Below are 22,549 nucleotides of genomic sequence, written 5' to 3'. Positions count from 1 at the left end.
ACCGCTTGACTTATTTCACTTGGCATAATCCCCATCCATGTCGATGCAGTGGTGGGTATTCATCCTTTCTGATGGCTGAATAATATTCCATTGTATATATGTACCACATCTTCTTTATCCATTCATCTGTTGAAAGGCATCTCAGCTCCTTACACAGTTTGGCTATTGTGAACATTTCTGCTATGAACACTGCATCAAAAACTAATGATGTATTATATGCTGGCTGAACTGAACATAATTTAAAAAAATAGATTACTTAGGCAGGAGGGCAGGAATGTAAAATTTTGAAGTGTATTCAAATTCAAGTTGCTGTCAACTCAAAATAGCTCATTCTATACATAAGAAGCCGTACGTGAACCTCTCGGTAACCACAAAACAAAAACTTATAAATAAATACCGGAAAGCACTTGAGAAAAGACAGACAGAAAGCAATGAACAAAATGGCAATAAGTACATACCTATCAATAATTACTTTAAATGTAAAGACACTAAACTCCAGTCAAGAAATTGAGTGCTGAGTGGATAAATTAAAACAAGACCCAGCTATGTGCTGCCTACAAGAGACTCAGTTCAGAAGTAAGGATACATAGAGACTGAAAGTGAAGGGATGTAGAAACCACGCAAGTGGAAATGAAAAGAAAGTTGATGTAGCTATACTCGTAGCATACTAAACAGGTTTTAAAACAAGACTATAATAATAGACAAAGAAGTACATTACATAATGATAAAGGGGTCAGTCCAACAAGAGAACATAAAGTTTACAAATATATACACACCCAACATAGGAGCACCAAGATATATAAAACAGATATTAAGGGACCTAAAGGGAGAAATTGACAGCAATACTACAGTTAGAAGACTTTAACACTCCCTTACATCCATGGGTAAATCAGTCAAACAAATTTAATTAAAAGGAATCATTGGCTTTAAATGACATTTTAGACCAAGTGGACTCAATAGGTGTATACAGAACATTCTACCCAAAAACAACAGAATGCACATTCTTCTGAAGTGCACGTGGAACATTCTCCAGGATAGATCACATGTTAGGCCACAAAACAAGTCTCAGTAAATTCCAAAAGATTAAATTATAGCAGGCATCTTCTCTGAACACAATGGTATGAATCTAGAAATCAATTACAAGAAGAAAAGTGGAAAAAAACACAGAAGTGTGGAGATTAAACAACATTCTACTGAACAACCAATGGGTCATCAGAGAAATAAAAAAATGCCTATAGACAAATGAAAATATGAATAGAATATGTAAAAAATCTTTGAAATGCAGCAAAAGTGGTTTTTAGAAGATCATAGCAGTACAGGTCTAACAAGAAACAGGAAAAATTTCAAACAGTCTAACTTTACACCTAGAAAAAAAAAGAACAAATGAAGTCCAAAGTCAGTCGAAGGAAGGAAATAATAAAGATCAGAGGAGAAATGCATGAACTGGAGACTGAAGTTAACAAACAAAGAGCTCTATGAAACTATGAGGTGGTTCTTAGAAAAGATAAACATAATTGACATGCCTTTGGCAGACTAATCAAGAAAAGAGAGAGCAAGCTTTAATAAAATCAGAAATGAAAGAGGAAAAGTTAAACTGACACCACAGAAATGCAAAGAATCATGAGACTATTATGAACAACTATATTCCAAAAAAATTGGACAACCTTAAAGAAATTCATTCCTACAAAGATAATAATTTTCCAAGCCTGAATCATGAAGAAATAGAAAATCTGTATACAAGTAAGGAGATTGAATCAGTAATCAAAAAACCCAACAAACGAGTCCAGGATCAGACAGCTTTACTGGTGAATTCTACCAAACATTCAAAAATTTAATACTTATTCTTCTCAAACTGTTCCAAAAAGTTGAAGAGGAGGGAACACTTCCCAGTGAATTTTGTGAGGCCAGCATTACCATGATATCAAAACCAGGCGAGGATACCACACACACAAGCATACACATACACACAATTACAGGCCAATATCATTGGTGAACATTGATGGAAAAATTCTCAACAGAATATTAGCAAACCGAATTCCGTAATATGTTAAGAGGACCAAACACCATAATCAAGTGGGATTTATTCCACAGACGTAAGTATGGTTCAGCAGCCACAAGTCAATCAACTTGATACACCACAGTAACAAAATGAAGGGACAGTAGCATGTGATCATCTCAGTAGATGCAGAAAAAGCATTTGACAAAATTCAACATCCATTTATGGTAAAAACTCAACAAACTGTGCAGAGAGTGGAATATACATCAACATAATAAAGGCCATATGTGACCCACAGCTAACATCATACTCTGGTGAATATCTGAAAGCTTTTCTTCTCAGATCTGGAGCAAGAAAAGGATGTCCACTCTTACCACTTATTCAACATAGTATTGGAAGTCCTAGCCATTATCAGTTAGGCAAAAAAAGAAATAAAAGACAGGGTGCCTGGGTGGCTCAGTCAGTTAAGCATATGCCTTCGGCTTAGGTCATGATCCCAGGGTCCTGGGATCAAGCCCCACATTGGGTTCCCTGCTCAGCGGGGAGTCTGCTTCTCCCTATGTCCCTCCCCTGTTGCTTCTGTCTCTTGCTCACACTCCCTCTCTCTAATAAATAAAATCTTTAAAAAAATAAAAGAATAAAAAATAAAAAAAGAAATAAAGGCATCCAGATCTGAAAGGAAGAAGTAAAACTGTAACTATTTGCAGATGACATAATACATATTAAAAAGACTCCAACCAAAAAAATGTTAAAAACCAATAAATGAATTCAGCAAAGTTAGCAGTATACAAAATCATCATACAGAAATCAGTGGCAGGAAAACAATCCCATTTACAGATATGTCAAGAAGAATATAATACCCGAGGAAAAATTTAACCGAGGTGAAAGACCTTACAATGGAAACTATAAAATATTGATGAAAGAAATTGGAGAAGACACAAATAATGGAAAGATATTCCATGCTTGAATTAATATTGTTAAAATGTCCATACAACCCAAAGGAACCTATGGATTCAATACAGTCTCTCTCTAAATTCCAATGGCGTTTTTCACAGAACTAGAACAAATAATTCTAAAATTTTTATGAAAACACAAAAGATCCTGAATAACCAAAGCAATTTTGAGAAAGTATAGCAAAGCTGAAGAAATCGCACTCCCTGGTTTCAAACTATAGTACAAAGCTGTAGTAATCAAAGCAGTGTGATATTGGGCATAAAAACAAATACACAAATCAGTGGAATAGAATTGAGGTCCCAGAGCTAAACTCACACATGTACAGACAACTAATTTACAAGAAAGGAGCCAAGAACTTGCAATGGAGAAAAGACAGTCTTTTCAATAAATGACATTGGGAAAACTGGACAGCCACATGCAAAAGAGTGAAACTAGAGCACTGTCTTACACCGTCCACAAAATTTAACTCAACATGGATTAAAGACTTCAATGTTAGACCTGAAAGCATAAAATGCCTAGAATAAAACATAGGTGATAAATGTTAATGTTGGTCTCAGCGATATTTCTGTGGCTCTGACTCCAGAGGCAAGGAAAACAAAAACAAAAATAAATAAATGGGATTATATCAAACTAAAAAGCTGCACAGTGAAAGAAACCATCATCAAAACAAACAGGAGGGGGAGGAGTTAAGATGGCAGAGGAGTAGGGGACCCCTTTTTCAGCTGGTCCCCTGAGTCGAGCTGGATAGGTACCAGACCAGCCTAAACAACCACGGAACCAGCCTGAGACGCAGGAAGATGCATCTGGATCTCTACAAATGAACATCTCCAGTGCTGAGTATTGAGGTACGAAGCGGGGAGCCGTGAAACCTCGCACAGATACCGGAAGATAAACAGAAGGGGGAGGGAGCCGCTGCATTTGGGCACCAAGGAAGCGGTAGCCACCTGCACGGGGGAGCGGGCGGGCTCGCGGACCGGCACCCGTGAAACAGCAGACTGAGACCGTGAGCCGGGAGCACGCGCCACTAGGCATCTCACGGAACTCTGGAAACTCGTGTGCTCACTAGATTCAGACTTAGACCGGGAGCACGCGGGGGGCGGCTGGCGGCTGGCGGCGTTAGAAACACAAAGGACAGAGACGCGCCGGCCCTGGAAGTGAGGGCTGGGACGCGGGGTGTGGGGAGCACATCCCGGGACGCTGCAGGGTTGAGCAGCACCAACAGTAACAGAGTTAAAGTGGCCAGAACATCATTGGAGAAGGGTCCGCGATCCCTCTGTTCTGTGACAGAGGCTGAAACTCGGCCGCTGCTGCTCTGACTCTCAGAAGAGGCACAGCAAACCGCCAGGGAAAGCCGCCAGAGAACAAAAGCCTGGAAATACCGGCTCAGAGAGTGCCCATCCCCATCCCCCCTCGCAGAGGACACGGAGACTCTACCCAAACAGGGTTGCCTGAGTATCGGCGCGGCAGGCCCCTCCCCCAGAACACAGAAGGCAGGCTGAAAAATCAAGAAGCCCACAACCCGGGCGCCTGGGTGGCGCAGTCATTGAGCGCCTGTCTCCGGCTTAGGGCGTGATCCCGGCGTTCCGGAAAGGAGTCCCTCATCGGGCTCCTCCGCTGGGAGCCTGCTTCTCCTCTCCCACTCCCCTGCTTCTGTTCCCTCTCTCGCTGGTTGGCTCTCTGCCACATAAATAAATAAATAAAATCTTTAAAGAAGAAGCCCACATCCCTAAGATCCCTATAAAACAAGGGGCACGGCCTGGGACCCAGTCAATAATTTGGGCTCTGGACAACCCCGCAACCTCTCCTCATCAGAATGACAAGAAGGAGAAGCCCCCCCCAGCAAAGAAAAGACAGTGAATCTGTGGCCTCTGCCAAAGAAATAATGGATATGGATGTAACCAAATTATCAGAAATGGAATTCAGAGTAACGATGGTCAAAATGATGAGTAGAATTGAAAAAAGTATTAACGAAAAGGTTACTGAGAATATAGAATCCCTAAGGACAGAAATGAGAGCGAATCTGACAGAAATTAAAAATTCTATGAGCCAAATGCAGGCAAAACTAGAGGCTCTGACGGCCAGGGTCACCGAAGCAGAGGAAAGGGTTAGTGAATTGGAGGATGGGTTAATAGAGGAAAAAACGAAAATAGAAGCTGGTCTTAAAAAAATCCACGCCCACGAATGTAGGTTACGGGAGATTACTGACTCAATGAAACGATCCAATGTCAGAATCATTGGCATCTCTGAGGGGGTGGAGAAAAACAGAGATCTAGAAGAGATATTTGAACAAATTGTAGCTGAAAACTTCCCTAATCTAGCGAGGGAAACAAACATTCGTGTCCAAGAGGCAGAGAGGACCCCTCCCAAACTCAACCACGACAAACCTACGCCACGTCACGTCATTCGCAAATATTAGATCCAAGGATGCAGTATTGAAAGCGGCCAGGGCAAAGAAATTTCTCACGTACCAAGGCAAAGGCATCAGAATTACGTCAGACCTGTCTACACAGACCTGGAATGAGAGAAAGGGTTGGGGGGGCATTTTTAAAGCTCTTTCAGAGAAAAACATGCAGCCAAGGATCCTTTATCCAGCAAGGCTGTCATTCAGAACTGATGAAGAAATAAAGACCTTCCAGAATCGCCAGTCATTAACCAATTTCGTAACCACGAAACCAGCCCTACAGGAGATATTAATGGGGGTTCTATAAAAATAAAAAGGCCCCAAGAGTGATACAGAACAGAAGTCACAATCGATAGAAACAAAGACTTTACTGGCAACATGGCATCATTAAAATCATATCTCTCAGTAATCAGTCTCAATGTAAATGGTCTAAATGGTCCCATAAAACGCCACAGGGTTGCAGATTGGATAAAAAGAAATGACCCATCCATTTGCTGTCTACAAGAGACTCATTTCGAACCCAAAGATGCATTCAGACTGAGAGTAAGGGGATGGAGTACCATCTTTCACGCAAATGGACCTCAAAAGAAAGCTGGGGTAGCAATTCTTATATCAGATAGATTGGATTTTAAACTAGAGACTATAGTTAGAGACGCAGAAAGGCACTATATTATTGTTAAAGGAAGTATTCAACAACTGGATATGACAATTATAAATATATATGCCCCCAACAGGGGAGCAGCAAGATACACAAGCCAACTCTTAACCAGAACAAAGAGACATATAGATAAAAATACATTAATAGTAGGGGACCTCAACACTCCACTCTCAGAAATAGAACACCCTGGCAAAAACTAAGCAAAGAATCAAAGCCTTTGAATGCCATACTCGACGAGTTGGACCTCATAGATATATATAGAACACTACACCCCAGAACCAAAGAATACTCACTCTATTCTAATGCCCATGGAACATTCTCAAGAATAGACCATGTTCTGGGACACAAAACAGGTCTCAACCGATACCAAAAGATTGAAATTCTCCCCTGCATATTCTCAGACCACAATGCTCTGAAATTGGAACTCAACCACAAGGAAAAATTTGGAAGAAACTCAAACACTTGAAGACTAAGAACCATCCTGCTCAGGAATGACTCGATAAACCAGGAAATCAAAAATCAATTTAAGCAATTTATGGAGACCGAGAATGAAAACACAACTGTCCAAAACCTATGGGATACTGCAAAGGCAGTCCTAAGGGGGAAATACATAGCCATCCAAGCCTCACTCAGAAGAATAGAAAAATCTAAAATGCAGTTTTTTGTATTCTCACCTCAAGAAGCTGGAACAGCAACAGAGGGACAGGCCTAATCCACTCACGAGGAAGCAGTTGACCAAGATGAGAGCAGAAATCAATGAATTAGAAACCAGAAGTACAGTAGAGCAGATCAACAGGACTAGAAGCTGGTTCTTTGAGAGAATTAATAAAATTGACAGACCACTGGCAAGACTTATCCAAGAGAAAAGAGAAAGGACTCAAATTATTAAAATTATGAATGAAAAAGGAGAGGTCACAACCAACACCAATGAAATTGGAAGGATTATTAGAAACTATTATCAACAGCTATATGCCAAAAAACTAAGCAATCTGGAAGAGATGGAGGCCTTCCTGGAAACCTATAAACTACCAAGACTGAAACAGGAAGAAATTGATTTCTTAAACAGGCCAATTAATTTTGAAGAGATTGAGTCAGTGATAAACAACCTTCCAAAAAACAAAACTCCAGGCCCGGATGGTTTTCCTGGGGAATTCTACCAAACATTCAAAGAAGAGATAATACCTATTCTCCTAAAGCTATTTCAAAAAATAGAAACAGAAGGAAAGCTACCAAACTCATTCTGTGAGGCCAATATTACCTTGATCCCCAAACCAGGCAAAGACCCCATCAAAAAGGAGAATTACAGACCGATTTCCCTAATGAATATGGACGCCAAAATCCTCAACAAGATCCTTGCTAATAGAATCCAACAGTACATTAAAAGGATTATCCATCATGACCAAGTGGGATTCATACCTGGGATGCAAGCGTGGTTCAACATTTGCAAATCGATCAGCGTGATACATCATATCAACAAGAAATGACTCAGGAACCATATGATCCTCTCAATTGATGCCAAAAAAGCATTTGACAAAATACAGCATCCTTTCCTGATTAAAACCCTTCAGAGTGTAGGAATAGAGGGTACATTTCTCAATCTCATAAAAGCCATCTATGAAAAGCCTACATCAAATATCATTCTCAATGGGGAAAAGCTGGAAGCCTTTCCCTTAAGTTCAGGAACACAACAAGGATGCCCACTCTCGCCACTATTATTCAACATAGTACTAGAAGTCCTTGCAACAGCAATCAGACAACAAAAAGGGATCAAGGGTATCCAAATCGGCAGAGAAGAAGTCAAAATGTCTCTCTTCGCAGATGACATGATACTCTATATGGAAAACCCAAAAGAATCCACTCCCAAACTATTAGAAGTTATAGAGCAATTCAGTAATGTGGCAGGATACAAAATCAATGCTCAGAAATCAGTTGCATTTCTATACACGAATAACGAGACTGAAGAAAGAGAAATTAGGGAATCCATCCCATTTACAATAGCACCAAAAACCATACGTTACCTTGGAATTAACCAGAGACGTAAAGGACCTATATTCTAGAAACTATAAATCACTCTTGAAAGACATTGAGGAAGACATAAAAAGATGGAAAGATATTCCATGCTCATGGATCGGAAGAATTAACATAGTTAAAATGTCCATGCTACCCAGAGCAATCTACACTGTCAATGCTATCCTGATCAAAATACCGAGGACATTTTTCAAAGAACTGGAACAAATAGTCCTTAAATTTGTATGGAACCAGAAAAGGCCCCGAATCGCCAAGGAACTGTTGAAAAGGAAAAACAAAGCTGGGGGCATCACAATGCCGGATTTCAAGCTGTACTACAAAGCTGTGATCACAAAGACAGCATGGTACTGGCACAAAAACAGACACATAGACCAACGGAACAGAATAGAGAACCCAGAAATGGACCCTCGGCTCTTTGGGCAACTAATCTTTGATAAAGCAGGAAAAAACATCCGGCGGAAAAAAGTCTCTTCAGTAAATGGTGCTGGGAAAATTGGACAGCTACATGCAAAAGAATGAAACTTGACCACTCTCTCACACCATACACAAAAATAAACTCCAAATGGATGAAAGACCTCGATGTGAGACAGGAATCCATCAAAATTCTAGAGGAGAACATAGGCAGCAACCTCTATGACATCGGCCAAAGCAACCTTTTTCATGACACATCCCCAGAGACAAGAGAAACAAAAGATAAAATGAACTTATGGGACTTCATCAAGATAAAAAGCTTCTGCACAGCCAAGGAAACAGTCAAAAAAACTAAGAGGCAGCCCACGGAATGGGAGAATATATTTGCAAATGACACTACAGATAAAGGACTGGTATCCAAGATCTACAAAGAACTTCTCAAACTCAATACATGAGAAACAAATAAACAAATCAAAAAATGGGCAGAAGAAATGAACAGACACTTTTCCAATGAAGACATACAAATGGCTAACAGACACATGAAAAAATGTTCAAAATCATTAGCCATCAGGGAAATTCAAATCAAAACCACACTGAGATACCACCTTACACCAGTTAGAATGGCAAAAATAGACAAGGCAAGAAACAACAATTGTTGGAGAGGATGTGGAGAAAGGGGATCCCTCTTACACTGGTGGTGGGAATGCAAGTTGGTACAGCCACTCTGGAAAACAGTGTGGAGGTCCCTTAAAAAGTTAAAAATTGAGCTACCCTATGATCCAGCCATTGCACTACTGGGTGTTTACCCCAAAGATACAGACGTAGTGAAGAGAAGGGCCATATGCACCCCAATGTTCATAGCAGCAATGTCCACAATAGCTAAATCGTGGAAGGAGCCGAGATGCCCTTCAACAGATGACTGGATTAAGAAGTTGTGGTCCATATATACAATGGAATATTACTCAGCTATCAGAAAGAACAAATTCTCAACATTTGCTGCAACATGGACAGCACTGGAGGAGATAATGCTAAGTGAAATAAGTCAAGCAGAGAAAGACAACTATCATATGATTTCTCTCATCTATGGAACATAAGATCTAGGATGATCGGTAGGGGAAGAAAGGGATAAAGAAAGGGGGGGTAATCAGAAGGGGAATGAAACATGAGAGACTATGGACTCTGGGAAACAAACTGAGGGCCTCAGAGGGGAGGGGGTGGGGGAATGGGATAGACTGGTGATGGGTAGTAAGGAGGGCACGTATTACATGGTGCACTGGGTGTTATACGCAACTAATGAATCATCGAGCTTTACATCGGAAACCGGGGATGTACTGTATGGTGACTAACATAATAAAAAATCATTAAAAAAGAAAAAAAAAGAAATAAAGACCCTTACAGACAAAAAACAACAACAACAACAACAAACAAACAGGAAACCTACCGAATGGGAAAAGATTTTGCAAATCATATATCCAACAAGGGATTAAAATCCAAAAAACATAAAGAACTGATACAACACATCACAACAACAACAAAAAACAACCCAATTAAAAATGGACAGAGGTTCTGAAAAGACATTTTTCAAAAAAAAGACATAGAGATGACAAACAGGGACATGAAAAGTTGTTCAGCATCACTAATGATTAGGGGAATGTAAATTAAAGTTGTAATGCTGTATTACCTCATGCTAGTTAGAATGGGTGTTATCACTGTTATCAAAAAGACTAGAAATAACAAGCAGTGAAGAGGATGTGGAGAAAAGGGATCTCTCATATACTCTTGATGGGAATGTAAAATTGGTACAGCCATTAGGGAAGAGATTAATCAAAAAATTAAGAATAGAACTACCATATGAGCCAGCTCTTCCTCCTCTGGGTACTTATTCAAAGAATTCATAAATGTTGATTTGAAAAGATATACCAAAAAGAGATATGTTTATTGTAACATTATTTACAGTAACCAAGAAATGATAACAACCTAAATGTTCCTTAATGGGTAAAGAAAATATTGTGTATGTGTGTGTCTATACACATACACACATATACATATATACATATAATTGATCCCTTCACTCATTTTGCCCACCTTTCACCCCCTTTCCCCTCTGGTAACCACCAGTCTGTTCTCTCTATATATGAGTTTTTCTATACTTCGTTTTGTTTGTTCATTTGTTTTGATTTTTTAGATTCCACATATGGGTGAAAATCTTATATTTGTCTCTGTGTGATTTATTTCACTTAGCATAATATCTTCAAAGTACATCTATGTTGTTGCAGAATACAAGATTTCATTCTTTCTTCGTGGCTGAGTAATATTTCAGTGTGTGTGTGTGTGTGTGTGTGTGTGTGTGTGTGTGTGTACGTGTGCTCCTTAACCTTTTTCAATATAGCTTCTGCTACTAACCCTGAAACCGCTTTCCATAGTAATTAGAAACATTCTAAAAGCTAGGGGTGCCTGGGTAGCACAGTCGTTAAGCGTCTGTCTTCGGCTCAGGGCGTGATCCTGGCGTTCTGGGATCGAGCCCCGCATCAGGCTCCTCTGCTATGAGCCTGCTTCTTCCTCTCCCACTCCCCCTGCTTGTGTTCCCTCTCTCGCTGGCTGTCTCTATCTCTGTCAAATAAATAAATAAAATCTTTAAAAAAAAAAAAAAGATAAAAGAAACATTCTAAAACCTAATTCAAATGGAAATTTTGCAGTCTTAGTTTTGTCTTGGTCTATAAACACTTTAAAGTATTTAATCATTTCTTATTTCTTGAAACTTACTTTATTTTGGCTTTCAGGATACCAGTGTCTCCTTGTTTTCTTCTGTTTCTAAGACTGTCCCCCCCTCAGTTCTTTACAGACTTTTTATTCTACCAGTGCTTTGTACCTCTCTTCTGATATTGGTGGTTTCATGCACTCCTATTATTTCAGCTGCCTTCTATCCTGATCATTTCCACATCTATCTTTAATTCAGGGCCTGGCTGCAGGCCCATCAGTATAACTGCTTACTAGATACCTCCTTTCTCAAATTCATAGGGTTTTTGTAAGGATTAAGTTACTAAACCACATAAAATGAGTAGCAGGCTCTGTAATAATCATGTTGGCGGTATCGATCATGGTGAATTTTTTCCCAGTGCATTCGTACTCTTTTATTCATTCTTTTGAGATCCATTGTCTTTTTGTTAAGTCATCACTTTCCAAATTGTGTTCTTGGAATACTAGTATGCTTCCAGGTGTTAATTGGTGTTCCCCAGAAAACTGAGGAAGTAGGGTTCCATGGTCAACTAAGTTTGGGAAATAGTTTATAAAAGGGTTGGCAAACTATTTCTCTGAAGAGCCAGACAGTACAGAGTTTGGGGACAATGTGGTGTCTGTCATAACCACTCACATTTTCTCTTGCCATGCTAAAGTAGTCATAGAAAATACATAAAGAAATGAGTATGTTTTGCCCCATTCATATTTTGTTTGTAGACCTCGAAATTTGCACTTCAAATCATTTTCATAAAATATTATATTTTTATTTATTAGAATATAAATTTTATATTTTGTATATAATATATGTTATATTATGTCACAAAAGTATTTTTCTTTTTGTTTTTTTCAACCACTTAAAAATGTAAAAGCATTCCTTGCCTACAGGCTCTACATCAACAGGTGGTGAGGCAGGGTTGGCCTGTGGGCAGTAGTTTGGCTACCCCTGCTTTAAAATATAGTGTCCTATTAAAGATGTGTAATCTATACCATAAAAAGCTCTTGTGAGTTCTGTACCAGTGGGTTATTAGGCCCAGTGTTCCTCCTATTTATTTGACCTTGGAAATCTTTTTTCATGGGACATTTGTTAATATCTCTTTCCATAGTTCTGGGGAATACACTTTTGAGAAATGTTGACCTAGAGAATAACTGGGTGTGCTAGAGGTGAAATTTTGAGCTGTGGAACAAACTGGAAGTAAGAGAAAGTATCTTGCCTTCATTACTCCTCTGATCAGGTGAGCTAACTAGCCACAGAGAGAATGCATTTTGGAAAATTTAATTACCCCTCTAAGGAAGGCACCAGTTAGACACTACAGCTGAGTCAGACTGGCTAAGTCGAAGGTAGACTTGATAACATTCATGCCATCAATCAGGTTTCAGAGATAGGGAAAACGTGTATATTACTATAACGTAAGACAAAATAGACATGCTCTAAGAAAATATTTAGTTGAGGAGGAAGAGATCCAGAGGCCATAAACAAAATATAATCAGTAATAGTTATCATTTTCTCTAGTTTTAAAATACTTACTACTCTTTTTAAAGTAATAAGCAAAGTTTAAGAGTTTTTCTTTTTAAGTAATCTCTATACCCATGTGGGGCTCGAACTTACAACCCCGACATCAAAAGTCGCACACTCCACCAGGCACCCCTAAAAGATTTTTTTTTTAATTTTAGTTTACATAGGGGTGCCTGGGTGGCTCAGTCGTTAAGCATCTGCCTTTGGCTCGGGGCATGATCCTGGGGTCCTGGGATGAAGCCCCACATCGGGCTCCATGCTCTGCTGGGAGCCTGCTTCCTCCTCTCCCACTCTCCCTGCTTGTGTTCCCCCTCTCGCTGGCTGTCTCTCTCTCTGTCAAATGAATAAATATAAAATCTGTAAAAAAAAAATAAAAAAATAAATTTTAGGTTACATACAGTAAAACTCTAAAACTTGTTTTGAAATAGTATTTTCAATTGTCATTTTCCTGTATCTTTGAGATGTAAGCATGTGACTTAGTAGGCTGTGATGGTTATTGCTTTACTACCTTTGAGCATACTTTCCCTATTAAAAATAATACCACTACTATGGAGAGAAACTTCAAATAAAAATAAAACTTCTCAGAGGATTCTGCATTTCCCATTGTATTATGCCTACTGTAACCATGTGCCCGTTATATACATAAGAAAAAATAGGTGTAATAACCATGCTTCCCAAATTATGTTTGGCATTTTACAAGTAGCTAGAACTTAAGAAAAGATGCAGAGAAGGTGGTGGGAACATCCAAGCTGGCAACAATAATAATTCATCTGCCAAATGCAAGCACAGCTCCTTGCCCATTCCTATAGAATTTCCTCACCAGATGTTTCATTCCAAAGCTGTGTAGGGGTGGAGTTGTTCTTATAATTTTTGCCAACAAATTGATAGCAGATGGATAATAGAATTGTTGAGTCATTAATAGAGGAAGGTAATAAATTACTGAATTTGTTTTTATCTGTTGTGGCCATCAAGTGCTTCTGGTGACCTTCAAGATCTCAGCAACCCCAGTATCTCTAGTCCCCTCTCAGCACATCCCACATATATACTCATATATATCCCCGTAGATTTTATATGTTTCATATATAGCCTACAGAATATTGTGGATATTTAGTCATTGGAACATTACCCACTTTTTTTTCAGGCAGTATAGCAACCAATTCAAACATTACATGTTCTGTATAATGTTGGATATTTTTTTAAATCAAGACACACTTAGTTGCTGATTATGCTGCAAGGTGGAGAAATGAGTACCATGATACCACAGGCATTCTTCTAACAAATGTCGTAGCAAACAGACTTGGAATGCAACGGAAGCTTTAAAAACAGAGGCAGGCCGGCCTCCACAGTAGCACAGTGTGGACAGCTGGTATGGACATGTTATCCATCTATGACTGGGAAAGGTTAACTAAACAGTGGGACAGTGACAAAGTGCAGGGATTAATTGCTTAAAGCATTCAATAATTCTTAAAACAGACAACTAAATAAATGGAAGTATTCTGGAGTTTGAATTCTGAGAAACAATGTAAGACTTTATTTTCCTTTGGAAATAGTAGACTTCCTTAAGAAGACACAAGTGTGAGTAGAAGAACAACAGGTGTGCCTTATTTTGAAGGGACTATGTCTTTATAAGGAGGGTTTGTATTCTGAAGTTTTCTGTTCATATTATACCATTAAACTTGAGGCAGAACAGACGTACTATTATGAAATAGTAAAGACAAAATGAAAGAAAAGGCCAGTATAAATCTTTTTGTACACATCATCCCCAGATGTTACTGTGAACCCATCACTTAGTTTCATCTCTTGAGATTCATCCTAAGCTATCTGTCCACCCCCGTCTCCGACAGAAATCAGTGGGTTTAAGAACATAATTCACTAGGGGTTTTGATAGGATTTGAATAATCCCCAACAAACACTCCCTTGGCTGCCAGCTATTTTTAAAGGCAAAGATTTAGAAAGCAGAAGATCCTAAGTTCACCTATCTGTCTTGTGATGGCCCTTGCCATAAAGAAAGGAGGAAATTTACCTATGAATGCATTATGAAATATTCACTGAAATCTTTTTTCAAACAATCTTTTGAGTAGAACTACAGTACAGAAGTCCTCGCTGCATGATATTTCTGAGTCCAGTAATGGTCAATATTACTAGTGTCTGCAGTATCATCAGAATTTAAGAGTTTAAAAAAACTGGTTATTTTCACTATAGAATTGGAAGATTTTCTGTGTATTTATTGAATTATGAACAGTAAATGTAAATCCTAAATAAAAACTCAGTCTTGGCAAGAATGTGGAAAATCGAGGTACCTATAATACCCACTGTTGGTGTTTTAAATTAGTTCATCTTACTGTAAAGTAGTGGATCTCAAATTAACCTGGACTGCCTCTTAAAAGTTATAAATGCCAATTCTCTGAAATTCAGATATAGTAGGTCAGCAGTAGAGCACAGACTTCATTTTTAATCATTTATTTTATGTTTGAGAACCACTGTTTGTAAGGTAAGTCTGATACAGTATTGTAAGTTATACAACTTACTGTGCTATTGACCTTGAGCTCTTCTTGGGTTCCTCGGGTAAATCTACTTCCCTCTCATAGCTGTTTCCTTCAGTAGACATTTTGGATTGGTTTTCATGTGCTAAGAATTTTCTTATCCATTTTCACTTTATATTATAATTTGCCATAACATAAATCTTCTTGTATCATCAAAGGTGGGATTTGTTTCTGTTTTTTCTTGTCCTTGTATTTGAGAGTGATTTTCCTAAAGGAGAAGGGAGCTGAGGTTTTTGTTCTGCCATCTTGAAATAAGGAATCCAAAGTTTTAATTAGAAGTTTTTAAAATTTTGACCAGGTATGTCTATCAAGAGATGAATGGATAAAGAAGATGTGAGATGAGCGTGCGCGCACGCACACACACACACACACACACATGTATATACATAAGATGGAATACTACTCAGCCATAAAAAAGAATGAAATCTTGCCATTTGCAGGGATGTGGATGGAACTATAGGGTATTATGCTGAGTGAAATAAGTCAATCAGAGAAAGACAATTATATGATTTCACTCATATGTGGAATTTAAGAAACAAATCAGGGTCATAGGAGAAGAGAGGAAAAAATAAAACAAGGTGAAATCAGAGAGGGAGACAAACCAGAAGAGACTTTTAATCATAGGAAACGAACTGAGGGTTGCTGGAGGGGAGGGGGGTGACGGGATGGGGTAACTGGGTGATGAACATTAAGGAGGGCATGTGATGTAGTGAGCACTGGGTATCATATAAGACTAATGAATCACTTACTTCTACCTCTGAAACTAATAATACATTACATGTTAATTAGTTGAATTTAAATTTAAAAATGTATTTTAAAAATAAATCAATAAATAAAATAAAATAATTTGGACCAGAAGGGCAAAAGAGAAGGTATAGCAGTTTAGGGAAAAGTAAGGCGAATGGAGGCTTTTTTTTTTTTCTTTTAAGAATAAAATAATTGTAGGGGCGCCTGGGTGGCACAGCGGTTAAGCGTCTGCCTTCGGCTCAGGGCATGATCCCGGTGTTATGGGATCGAGCCCCACATCAGGCTCTTCCGCTATGAGCCTGCTTCTTTCTCTCCCACTCCCCCTGCTTGTGTTCCCTCTCTCGCTGGCTGGCTGTATCTCTGTAAAATAAATAAATAAAATCTTTAAAAAAAAAAAAAAAGAATAAAATAATTGTAGGGTGGGGAGGGCCTGAATAATCAGTCATTTTAGATCAAATAAAACACATGTTTTTATTTTTTATGAGTTCTCTCTGGAAATAGCTAGCCATTAGGTAGAATCAGAAATCATTTCTACACTGAACCAGAGATAGAGACAACTTACTCTAATGAACTGTGACTAAATAGAGAACAGTCTGAGGCTCTTACCAAAATGATACTGTTTTCCTTTCTGATATAATGTTTTGTTATAAATTGTAGTTCCCTGAATAATACATTGAAGGGACTTTTGGTATCTACATATTTGGGTGTCACAAAAAATCCTCTAATTAGAATGCATAGATTCATTTTATATACAGTTTGGTAGTTGACTAACTTATGGTTCTAGATTTATTTTTTTAAAGATTTGTTTTATTTATTTGATAGAGGGAGAGAGAGAGGGGGAGAACAAGCAGGGGTAATGGCAAGCAGAGGCAGAGGGAGAAGCAGGCTCCCTGCTGAGCAAGGAGCCTGATGCAGGACTCAATCCCAGAACCCTGGGATCATGACCTGGGCGGAAGGCAGCCAGGCGCCCTGTTCTAGATTTCTTTTAAAGATAGGTACTGTATACTATTATTTTACAAATTAATGTAGATCCTATAAATTTTTGGTGGGGCGCCTGGGTGACTCAGTCAGTTAAGTGTCCAACTCTTGATTTCAGCTGAGGTCAAGATCTGATCCAGGGTCGTGAGATGTAGCCCCACATCAGGCTCTCTACACTGGCCGTGGAGCCTGCTTAAGATTCTCTCTCACTCTCTTCCTCTGTCCCTCCCCTTCCTTCTCTCTCTCCCTCTCTTAAAAAAATGTATTTGGGGCGCCTGGGTGGCTCAGTTGGTTGAGCGTCTGCCTTTGGCTCAGGTCATGATCCTGCAGTCCCGGGATCAAGCCCTGAGGCAGGCTTTGCGCTCTGCAGGGTGTCTGCTTTTCCCTCTCCCTCTGCCCTCCCCGTTCATGTTCTCTCTCTCTGTCTCTCTCTCTCTCACATACATGGATAAAGTCTTTTAAAAAATGTATTCTGAGACTAATTCTGATCCTTAATTTCTAATTTTTAGATTCTAGTTATATTGTCTATTTTACTATAGACTTTTTACTATAGACTTTTCAAATTTTTTACTTTATGTATGCAAAATGCTAAGGAGATTTAAAACATTTTATTAAAACTGGTTAGGATATATGTTCTCCTGCTTTCACAAGAATAACAGGGTAAACTGTATATAAATTTGTGTCTCTTTCATGTAATAGCCCAAGCTGGTATAGTATTTCTGCTCCATGAAGTTTTCGGGAGTTCAGAGTCTGAACTCCTCTCTTTTGCTTTGCCCATACCTGAGGTATTACTGAGTGATCCAGGATGGCTCACTACCACATTGCATTCCAGCCAACAGGTAAGGGAGAAGGAGAGGGCACACTGAGCTAAATGAGCAATAAACTACTTCAAGTATAATTCAAAAGTAAAGAAACTTAGAATATCGGAAATAAGAGTTTGTATGTCACGTTCATCAGAAGGAAACTTCAGATATAATACTGCATAGAAGAGATTGTGTTTTCCTGATCTACTCAGAAGGAATGAGGTTTGTCTAAGAATTGGTAAGAACTTTTTTTAAATAAGAACATTGGAACATAGGATCCAGCTGAGTGTCAAAATATTATCATCTAGATAATTTTATGCTGATTCCATCGGTGCCATCGCTGCTAAAAATATATTTGTAATCCTTTTCTTAAGAGGTGCTTTTGGAGCCAAATTATAAGATGCCTCCAACAGAAATATATGCTTACTCATTGTGGTATAAAAAACATATCATCCCGATTTGTTGTTTAACTTCAGCGCCCCAGACTTGATGTCAAAACTAAAATTCGGTTTAATAAAAAGGATGTTTGTCATAATTTCAAATGCTTAAATAATGCAATAAATTTTGAAGCCAGTTTTAAAGGCAAAATTGGCAGCATCAGAATAAATGTTTCTAACAAATAAATGAATTCTTTGAAAACTTAGCTTTCATTTAAGTGTAAGTACAAGTGTATTTCATGAAGGAAGCAACTGGATAACTTGTGCTGTATTTTAAGGAAGTACAGGGTAAGAAGGAGTGTCTTTATATCTTACTAATGTTAAACTTGCAGCAGTCGTAAGGAAGCACTGGAATTGAGGCCATTGACTTTGGGGGAACCCCATTTAATCACTGAACATAGATTATGCCCCAGTTGGACAACTGTAATTTGCAAGTGCTTCATCATTTGCTGCAGTCTTACCAAAATCAGTCTTCCTCTTGTCCACATGGAAAATTTAAAATGGGTGCCCAAGCTTTGTTAAAAGAAACCTAGGCTAAAGATTTTGTTAGTTTGTTTTTTAATATGGATGGAACTTTCTAACATTTTGACACATGGTTGTTATCAGTAGAACTAAAAAGAGCTTATTAAAGTTTGCGTGATGTCTAACATTAAAGAGCAGAGAGAAACTTTAAATTATTAATCATGGGCTTAATTTTGCTCAGCATCTAGCTTCTGTAATAGACGGAGTTCTGTGAAGTCATCATTTCAGTATATCAGTAGTACTTAGCATGGACCTGGCACGTAGTAGGCACTCCAAATATGTGGTAATTGGTAACTTACATTTTATTTTGTTCGTGGCAGTGGGATTCTAAGTGTCAGGTCATAGGTTAGTAAATAAAGTAGTTCATGCTTCTGGACCTACAGCTCAGTACTTTAAAAATACCTGAAAAACGAAGTAGCAAAATAGTTACTTTTCTTAGCAGCTGGCTTTTCGGACTTTTTAGTATAGTTTTTGAGAGCTTCTCATATTGCTCATTGAGGTCCCACTCATTTTTACATTGCTGTGGTATCTGACTAAAATAGCTATATTGAGCGATGCCTGGCTGGCTCACTGTGAAGGACATTGCAACTCTTGACCTTGGGGTTGTGAGTGTGAGCCCCATGTCGTATATGGAGATTACTAAAAATGGTTTTTAATTTTTTTAAATAAAATATCTGTAATTAGTCTATAGTCACTAAAATGTATTCTCCCCTATTCTTTTCATTTTGCTGTATGCATTTTCTTAAAGATACCTTTCCTGTTTGTTAAGCCAGTTATTCAGTATGAATGGGATAAATTTCTTGTTTTTTGACAAACTAAAATTAAATTTTTTTCCTCTGAGGAATTATTAAGTCATTAAATTGCAGAGTAGCTTGAGTCACAAGCCTCACTTTCAGAAATCTTAAGGGATTTGGCTTTATGCAAAAGTGTCTTCTTCCTTAGAAATCATACCATGCTTTCCCTCTACAGTCCTATTCAGTTTTTATGTAGATGTTTCTTACTAGAGTCAGAAAGGATGCTGTTTTCTGTAGGGCAGTATCCACCTTTAATGTACTGGGACTTCTTCAAGAAAGTTTCACCTTTAAAAGATCAGCTACAAAGAAGAGTGTACACAGCAGTGACTCTAGATGAGCTCTTATGCAAAGAATTATTTGCTCTCTGTGATCCCATAATTGTGTAATTATTGAGGAAAATTTGTTTATTTGATTATTGGAGGGTCTACCTTGTTGCATATAGAATAGATAATGCTATAATTAATCATTTATCATTTTCTTTTCTCTTATGTTTGGGTAAATGGCTTTTCTACCCTTAGTTCGGAGACAAGTGACCAGAAAGGATTTTTAGTTCTAGACTAGTTTAGTTTTGAGTTAATTGGCTCTAATTTACTGAAAAGCTTATATGTGGAGGATATAGTGAAATTAAACATGGTCCCTATATTCAGGAAACTTACATCCTACTTGAAAACTCAAGATTTAAATATGTGCAACATTCTCTTTTTAAAAAAGATTTATTTATTTTAGAGAAAGAGAGCTTGATCCAGGGGGAGGAAGAGGGAGAGAATCCTCAAGTAGACTCCCTGCTGAGCAGGGAGCCCAACTCGGGGCTCAATCCCAGGACCCTGATCATGACCTGAGCCAAAATCAAGAGTCAGGTGCTTAACTGATTGAGCCACCCAGGCACCCCGCAGAATTCCCTTTTTAAAAAACCCTCCTCAGGGATGCCTGGGTGGCTCAGTCGGTTAAGCATCTGCCTTTAGATGGATCCTGGGATCCCGTCCCACATCAGGCTCCTTGCTCAGCAGGGAGCCTGCTTCTCCCTCTGCCTACTGCTTCTTCCTGCTTGTACACGCGGGCGCTTTCTCTCTCTCTGACAAATAAATAAAATCTTTTAAAATAAATAAATAAATAAATAACCCTCCTCAGCTTACCAGTAATGTCTGTTCCAAACAGTATATATGGTATATGTGGTAAAGTTGTATGTGATTAGACAAGTAAAAGATAGCAGAAATAAAATAGCTTGAAAAGGCTTTGTGGAGAAGGTACACGTAGACTTTAAAAGATGGGCTTGGGTGAGTGGAAGGTATTCAAAGACAGACCCATTAAATTGAGGTGATGCTACTTTAGTCTCTGGCCTGAAAAAAAAAAATGTTTGTATTAAACTAATAAAGAATTTGTGGAAATCTGTGCTTTGGTGAGTTTTGCATACCAACCTCACTTTCTCTTTAGGGAAGCTTGGCGCTGTACTTAAATACCAGATCCCTCCTGCCCTCTTAATCTTGAGCACTATAAGCAAGACCTAGATCTAAACATTGCACAGTTATGAATGTGGAGTAAAAATCTCCCATGAAATTGGTTTTATAAAACTGTCTTCAGGAGAGCAAAACTTTGGGACATTGGACCACATAATGCAGCATTTGTAAGACATTATACATGGGGTTGAAGTTGTAGTTTTTGAAAGCTTTTTACTTATTGTCAGCTAGTCAGCCCAGGGAAGGATGAAACTAATAGCTGACTCTATGTATGAAACATGGGGGTAAAGAGTAGAAAGAATGTCCAGAGTTTATTGGGACCTTATCTACAGTCAGGGAAGCTAAATTTTATTTAAAATATTCATGGAAAAGGAGCTGGATTCCAGTGTTTCTGAAAAGAAAGTCATTCTATTTTTGCATGATGTTCTTTATTTTAGACCTTTTACCTCCAGATTGCTTTATTCTGTTGCTAGTACTTTTTTAAGTGTTGTTGTCTTATATAGCTCTAGAGAAGATTGTTGTATAATCAAATATTTATTTCAAGTTTAACCAAATATTAGAACTCTAATAAATATCACCCTCACTTTCTTGAACAGATATTCATTATCACTGTAAATGATATTTAACGTTGACAGAAAACAAATCGCAGAAATTTTAAGTTATGTACAGTTTAGCAGCACTGAAGTCGTGTTTCTATATTATACTTTTGAACTAGACTTAATAAGGGAGAGCATCGGAACCCCCAGGAGGCCAGTGGCATTCACTAAGTCCTGTCAGTGCTTCCACTTCAGACCTTTCCTCTTCTGCTCAGTTCATCTAATCTTGGCTCTTCCCACCACCACTTCTAGTCCAACTATAACTGAATAAAAGGCATAGTTTTTAGAGATGTAATTTTCGTTTTTAGAAAATGGTAGTAAAGAAAAAGAGTTTGAAAGAAGACTTGGGAAAATACTTACAGTGTATATTTTATCTTAAAGTTCACTTAAATTTGGAAGAATAAAAATACATTGTATTTTAAGATATTATGCTAAGTGAAATAAGCCAGATACAAAAGGACAAATAGTATATGGTTCTACTTATAAGGGAACTAGGGTAGTTAAATTCATAGAGACAGAAAGTAGAATGGTGGTTGCCCTGGGTTGGGGGTGGAGGGAATGGGAAGTTAGTGTTTTATGGGCATAGAGTTATAGTTGGCGAATACAAACAAGTTCTAGAAAAGGATCATGATTTTGATGGTTGCACAACATTGTCAATATACAGTGCCACAGAATCATACACTAAATAGTGATTAAAATGGTAAATTTGTTGTTATGTATATTTTACCATAATAAAAAAAATACATTGTGCTTATTATTGTCATGTTTGCTGTGTAACATTCCTCGTTCAGGAAATGTTTATGATTTTGAAAATTATTGGGTTATAATATCAATACAATAGAATGTCTACATGTTAAGGGTACAGTATGGTGAGTTTTGACAAATGTATACACTGGGTTACAGCCACCACAGTCAAGCTATAATACATTTCCAGAAAGTTCTTTTGCTTCCCTGTCCAGTGTTCCTGCAGCCCTAGCT

At 38.2% G+C, this 22,549-nt stretch overlaps 1 protein-coding gene across 17 annotated transcripts in view; it reads left to right on the top strand.

Moving 5' to 3' along the window:
• The window catches only part of ERC1 (ELKS/RAB6-interacting/CAST family member 1), a 554,906-nt gene that overhangs the window by 385,086 nt on the left and 147,271 nt on the right, over window positions 1-22,549 (top strand). The window lies entirely within an intron of this gene.

The sequence above is a fragment of the Ursus arctos genome, unplaced genomic scaffold (assembly GCF_023065955.2).
Source record: "Ursus arctos isolate Adak ecotype North America unplaced genomic scaffold, UrsArc2.0 scaffold_26, whole genome shotgun sequence".
NCBI lineage: Eukaryota > Metazoa > Chordata > Mammalia > Carnivora > Ursidae > Ursus > Ursus arctos.
This window is presented reverse-complemented; position numbering and strand designations above follow the sequence as displayed.